Below are 7,037 nucleotides of genomic sequence, written 5' to 3'. Positions count from 1 at the left end.
AGTGAGCAGGGACGCTGAGCTTGGCCTTTGATTCTTTCAGGGACAGCCAGAGCCTTGGCCACTGGGGAGCAACTACCACAGTCCAGCCATTCCCAGCTGACCAACTCGATAACCTGCCAGTAGCCAAATACCTGCCACAGTACCTGGAGAAATAAGTCCAAGGAAATGCCAGTTTCCTAGCAAAGGAGGGACGCAAGTCTGGATGAGTATGATTTGCTTGGAAAATGAGAGGGGCCATCACCCAGTCCTCCAGATTGAACGGAGCCTTCCTAAATACACACCCTGCCCACACCCACCCGCTGACACACACAGCTCGGCCAGAGCGGGAAGCAAATGTGAGAAGACCATCTCTATCCCTTTCCACTGAAAAGCTTTCAAGGGTTCATCTACCACCAGCTTCTCCCCTGCTAGAGAAGACATCAGGGAAGGCATATTGGACCAGGGGGGAGACCTGAATGCAGGTGTGATCCCTGCCAATAGCATGTTGTGTCATTTTGAACAAGTCCTGTCACCTCTCTGAGCCTCAGTTTCCCAACTATGAAATGAAACCTGGACAAGAAGGGCCCTTCCGGCTGTGATATCCTATGCTCTTTCTACGGCCAGTCGTGGCTTCGCTCCCACATAGACCTGCTGAATGCCACGCAGACAAACGCTGATCCATTCCGAGTCCAGCCCTTGCTGCTCTCCAAGGCCTGGATCTCCTATTACTTTACCAGGTGGCCCCCAGCGAACGGCAGGGGAGCCCTATCTCCCCCTCTGTTAGAGTTCTTTGGAATGGACACAATAGTCCTGCCCCTCCTCAGCACCCCACCCCCACCCCGGAGGCCAGGCCAGGCTGCCCAGGAAGTATCAGGCAGGGACTCAGATTGCAAAGATACACGGTGACACAGACACTCTGCCAACCTCCAGGAATCCTGGCCAAGAACAGGTAATGCTGACACCAAGCAGGCACCGTAATTGCTAGGTGTCTAAGAGCTAACTGCTCCAGGTGTAACATCGCTCTAGGCTGCTTTCTCCAAATCCCTGGATAAAAGGACTCTAGGCACAACCATCAACAAAAATGAGAACTCCACTCCAAATCCCCTCTCCTGTGCTATTCCTGAATCTTCTTCCCTCCAGGCTTAGTACCCTCTCTGAGTACAGTGCCTAGGTCCCATTAGCTCAGGGGCTTCCCCTGACACACAAAGGACTGCATCTCACCTGCACAAAGCTTTCTTTCCTATGGGGATGCAGAGCAGTACACAACTGTCTGCCAGCTGCCCTGCACACTTGGTTACGGGGTAGGCTCAGGGTGGGGAAGCGGAAAGGACACCAACTCCGGAGTGGGAATCCCAGCTGTGCCAAGTAGGACAATTTATAATCCTCAGTCTTTTTGCATCTTAGTTTGCAGATCTGTAAACTGATATTAGCAAAACCTACCTTACAAGAGTGTCCTGGGGATTAAATGAACTGACCTACCCTAGGTGCTCGGGAAAGGGCGCTATTTTTATAAGGGGTTTCACCAACTTGGCTGAGCGATACAGTTCCAGGCACAAAACACTCAAAACAATTTGTAAAAGAAGCATTTGAAAACCAGAGTTCTATTGGCACTTTATTGGAAGTGAATCGGATTCCCTTTAGACTAAGGAAGAGCAGACTTCTTCTTCTCTAAGAATTGTTCATTCAATTCAGACAGATGCCAAATGCATGGAGAACTTTGATTCTGTTGTAAGAAGCCCAGAATGGAGGTCATGGGACCCATGCTGATTCAGGTTTTCAGGTTATCTCAAGCAGCTCACTTCACTGGTCTGACCAGATTACAATGGTTCTCAAGCCCAGCTACACGTTAGCATCAGCCCAGGAGCTGTTCCAACCTATGGGTGTGCAAGCCCCATCCCAAAGCAATTTCACCAGAATCTCTGCCAGGTAGGGTGAGGTATCAGTACTTTAAAGAGCTCCCTGGATGCTTCTCATGTGAGATCCACTGGACGAAGAGATCTCCATGATCCCTCCCAGGCATCCTGGTGTGTACAATAACGTATGATTCAGAGTAGACATTTAGTATACGTTTATTGAATAAATGGATGAAGATTCTGACTCATCTTTTTTGCTATTTCCATATTCACCAAAAAAAAAGAAGAAAATAAAAAGAGCTGAATTCCAAGTAAGAATCCTAGAGCAGTACTGTCTAGTAGAAATTTCAGCAATGATGGAAATGTTCTATAATCTGTGCTGCTCAGTACAGTAGCCACAAACGGTCTGTGGCTACTGAGTACTTGAAATGTGGCTAGTGTGACTGAGGAACTGAATTTGAAATTTTATTTAATGCTGATTAAATTTAAATAGCCACATGACTTCTGGCTACCACACTGGACAGTGCAAACGAAGAGTATGTACCTTTCATGAACACATCTACAGCTGTGTGCTTCCACGTCCCTCTTTTACCAAGAGCACCCCATTTTCATTTAGGGCAGCCCCCTGTCACCACCACCTGCAGTCTTTTGGGGACAGCTAATGAAGTTGCCCTGCCCTTCTCCAGCCAAGGGGTGAGCCCAGGACACAAGCTACATCAACCTCTCCAGAAATTTTACTCTAGCTTCAGTGTCACAAGAATAGTAAATGATGGGCTTCCCTGGTGGCGCAGTGGTTGAGAGTCCGCCTGCCGATGCAGGGGATACGGGTTCGTGCCCCGGTCTGGGAAGATCCCACATGCCGCAGAGCGGCTGGGCCCGTGAGCCATGGCCGCTGAGTCTGCGCGTCCGTAGCCTGTGCTCCACAATAGGAGAGGCCACAACAATGAGAGGCCCGCGTGCCGGAAAAAAAAAAAAAGAATAGAAAATGAGTTAGAGTAGATAAATACCAATGTTAGTAGTGGCATTAAGACACTGTGTATCGGTTTCCAGAACATTAGTCCAGAGTTTGACGATCACAACAGTGACATATGAGATGGGCTAGGCATTATCATCACCATCCTTGTCATCATCAAAGTCCCTGGTACCTAGAAGATCTGATGTGCCAGCTTCTGAACTAAGTACTTAAGTTGCCTAGCTTCCCTGTGCATCATTTCTTCATCTGTAAATTGGGAATTAACTCCTCCTAACCTCTTCCAGCGTTTTTGTGAAGACAGATCAGGTCCATAAGAGCTTTGAGCCAAATAAGGAGTTACCCAAGGTTTCCCTCTCTGGGCATTAGTGTGGGGGAATCATGAGAGGATTTGATGCAGGACACAGTACCTAGGCCCAGTTTACAAGCTGTGTGACACCAGGCAAGACACTTGTCCTTTCTGGGCTTTCAGTTAAAATGAGATTGAGTTAGACAACTCCCTTTCCAGTTTCTCCATTTTCTAACTTATTTGCATGCCCCTCCCACCTGGACTGACACCTATCCCTTCCCACTTCTAAGAACACCCCCCAGAAAACTCTCTAGCCAAGACCATGCTGGCCTTTTGGCCAACTCATTTCTTCTTTCCCCGACACCCACCTGACCAGAAAGTTGCCCGGGGTAAGCACTCCCGTACCTTCCTGTACTAAGCGTCTGGCAAAGCACTTTACTGGAAACATGTTTAAACATCTCCTCTACTAGTAGACCATAGCCCTACTAGGGCAAAGACCATGTCCCTCTTATTCACCACTGTATCCCCAGTGCCTAGTACAGGGTCAGGCACATAAAAGGTGCTCAGTAAGTACTTACTGTTTGAATGAATACCCCAAATCTATCTATTTCATTATTTATCATTGCAGGAAACCCACAGTATTCATTATCTAATGCTGTGTAACAAAGTATCTCAAAACCTACCGGCTTAAAAACAACAACGATCACTTCTTATCTCCCAATTTCTGTGGGAGAGAGATTCAGACAGGATACGGTGGGGTTGGCTTGTCTCTGCTCCTTATCTGGAACGTTGGCTGAAAGACTCAAAGGCTGGGGGCCGGAATTGTCTCAGTTCACCACCTAGCTGGTGGTTAAGGCAGGCTGTTGCCTGAGAGCCCAGCTGGAGATACCGGCCAGACCACTTCATGTCACCTCTCCCATGTGGCTTGGGCTTCCTCACAACATGGTGGCTGCGTTCCAAGGGTGGGTGTCCTGAGACAGTAAGAAAGAGACAGGAGGAATGTCTCCTTTTTATGACCTAGGTTTGAGAGGTACATCCTATCGCTTCCACCACCTTCTATTCATTAGAAGCCAGACACTAAATCCAGCCCACATTAAAAAGGAAGGGGAGGGCTTCCCTGGTGGCGCAGTGGTTGAGAGTCCGCCTGCCAACGCAGGGGACGCGGGTTTGTGCCCCGGTCCCGGGGGATTCCACATGCCGCGGAGCGGCTGGGCTCGTGAGCCACGGCTGCTGAGCCTGCGCGCCTGGAGCCTGTGCTCCGCAACGCGAGAGGCCACAGCGGTGAGAGGCCCGCGTACCGCAAAAAAAAAAAAAAAAAAAAAAAAGGAAGGGGATTAGACTCCATCTTTTGAGAGAAGTGGTAAAGAACTTGCAAACATATTTTAAAACCATTACAACCATTTAGCTAGCACAAGAGGCAAAATGCATGGTGAAAGCTAAGTGTCTGAAGAAGCAGGAATTCAGGTCAAGTTATTAGCTGTGTGAACGTGAGGAAATGACTCTCTGAGACTGGGTTTCCCTATCTAAACAATCAGTAGGTTGCAGTTATTGGTCCCTGGTGGTATTTACATGCTTGGAGTCTTCTTGCCTCAGTCATCTTAAAAGGATTCCCTCGTAACTTTCTTGACATCCACTGACCCTTCCCATCATTGATCACCCTTGGTTTCTGACAGTGGAGGCAGCAAGAGTTTGCTACTGGAGCTAGGGGACCTAGGATTCAGACACCAGGGGCAACTTTAAGGAACAGATGTTGAACCATTGAGGACCTCGGGATTCCCCAAGGTCTTCTCAGTCCCAGCCCAGGAGAGGTGAGAAACGCAGCAGTCACAGACCTGAGGAATCTGAATCTGCCTGCCGGGGCCCAGAGATCTGCATTTACTTTTTCACACTAACTGCTGCTGGGGGGAGGGGAGGAGTCTTAAAGCACGTACCCCGGCTGTCTCACTTTCGTCAAGTTCCTTGCTTTTGCTCCCAGTTCGAGGCTTTTCCGCTCCACCACTCTGTGAAAGGGGGAAGGGGAGGGTGCCTTGAGTCTCCGCAGTCCTGGGCCCCGCATACAACAGTGAGCCGTACTTTCGCCTTTTTCTGGGCCGGCTGACCCTCCCCAGCCACCGCCTCGCGTGGGTCATGGTCCTAAGACTCGGGCGCAGCATCCCCCTGCCGTGTGCGCCCGGCGCCCAGAGCCGGGTCCTGGGAGGCCCACAGGGGCGAAGTCAGCACACCCCGCTATCACTGGTGCAGGTTATGGGGTGGAAATGGGTGACTTTTAACTCTTTCATTTTCAAGGGGTAGTGACCCTGACCCCTTGATAGCCTCCTTTAAGGAACACGCGCGCCGGGAGATCTCTGTGCTCACCCAGTGTGAAGACCTCGGCTGACAGATGGGGAAACCGAGGCCCATAGAAGGCAGTGATCTGTTGCATGTCCCACACGATCTAGAACCCTGGATTTTCAAACCATAGTCTGGTTTCTACACCCTGAGGGAAATTCAGTCAGGCAGTCCCCTTAGGAAATTCCCGACCGCGGGCCTTCCGAGCCCGGAATCTCCGTGGAGTTTGAGCTCAGTTTGGCACGTTGCGAACTTCGCCTGCAGCTCTGCACCGGCTTCGCGGCGTCCTGAGAGAGGGGTGAGAGGGGAGCGCAAGCCCACCGGCATCCTAGAGGTAACTGGGGGCAGAGGAATGGCTGAGGGAGACGGAGGCCCCGGCGGGAACGCACTGGCCCTTTAAGGGGGGGACGGAGCGCATGCGCGGCGCGGGCCGGAGTCGCGCCGGGTGGGCGGCGGGCCGGCAGTGGACCCCGCCGGCAGCTGCTGGGTCCTGAGGAGGCGGGGGTGGCGGTGGCCTGATCTTCGCCGAGCCGCGGAGAAGCGACCTGCGCGTGGACCCCGCGCTCGGCGGGCTGCTCTCCGGGGACTAGCGCAGCCCGCGCTCGCCGAGGCTTTGTCACTCGCCTCTAGCTTCATCCGCGGCCGTGGCTGCGCGAGCCTCCGGGCTTGCTCTCCCCGCCCAGCTGTCCTGCCTCCAGCCCTTAGCTGGGGGCGTGGGGTACGCAGCTGGAGCCCGAGCTAACAGCCGCGGAGCATCCTTCGCCCGTCCCGGCCGCGCCACCGCCCATGCTGCAGCCAGTCCAGGGCGGCGACCCTGTGGCCGCAGCCCGCCGCTCGGTGACCCTGCGCCCCGCCCGAGCCTTCCCCGCTGAGCCCCGGGCCCGGGAGCGGGACCCGCGCCCCGTGATGGCTCGGCTGGCGCAGGTTGGCGCCGGGTGCCCGCCATCCGCCCGCTGAGACGCGCCCGGCTGGGTACCGACGGGGCCTTGGCGCTCCCCGCTTCTCTTCCCCGCCGCGCCCTTCCCCCTTCTGGGGGCTCCGCCGCTCCTTCCCGGGGGCGAGGGCACAGGGGGCCGAGACAAAGCCCACTTTGTGCGGGGAGTTGGCTGCGGGCGTGGAATGTGCGCGTCGGCGCGCGCTCCCTCCCCGCGCCCCGCCAGCTGCGAGTCTTGGCTCCCAGATTCCTCTCGTCGGAGAAATCGCGCCCCCTCACCGCCCTCCGGTCCGGGGGTCCCGGCTCGGAGCTGACGCGGCCTGGAGTCGGGTCGGTCCCCCACCCCGGAGCGCGCGCAGGTGTGAGAGTGCGATATTTTGTAGTGGAATTTGCTTGCCTTCAAAACTGGGAGCTGGGGCGCCCAGTCGGCGTGGGCACCCGTGCCTTGACCCTTTCGTGGCCGCAGATCTGAGCTGCCGGGCCTCAGTTTCCGTCTGACTTTCCTCTGCCAGCCCAGACTGCTGTCCGTTATTGTTCTCGCCGTCAAATGGGGGTGCTTTGTGAAAGCTGCCAAGTTGGGAAGTATTCTCTAGATCCCGTTTTTCATAAAGAACAAGGCCTCTAAGGCTCATCCGGGACAACCAACCCCCTCTGCCCCGCACTTCATGTTGAGGCACTGATTTT

The 7,037-nt window shown here is 53.8% G+C and overlaps 1 long non-coding RNA gene across 1 annotated transcript; it reads right to left on the bottom strand.

The window, feature by feature from the left end:
- Window positions 1-2,424: 2,424 nt before the first annotated feature.
- On the bottom strand, window positions 2,425-7,003 carry LOC132419478 (uncharacterized). Its single transcript, XR_011246346.1, has 3 exons — window positions 6,751-7,003; window positions 3,775-4,062; window positions 2,425-2,745 (listed from the first exon to the last, which is right to left on the bottom strand). It is a non-coding gene; the product is annotated as an uncharacterized lncRNA (long non-coding RNA).
- Window positions 7,004-7,037: the final 34 nt, after the last annotated feature.

The sequence above is a fragment of the Delphinus delphis genome, chromosome 2 (genome assembly GCF_949987515.2).
Source record: "Delphinus delphis chromosome 2, mDelDel1.2, whole genome shotgun sequence".
Lineage (NCBI taxonomy): Eukaryota > Metazoa > Chordata > Mammalia > Artiodactyla > Delphinidae > Delphinus > Delphinus delphis.
Note: the sequence above shows the minus strand (reverse complement) of the source record. Positions and strands in the feature narration are given on the sequence as shown.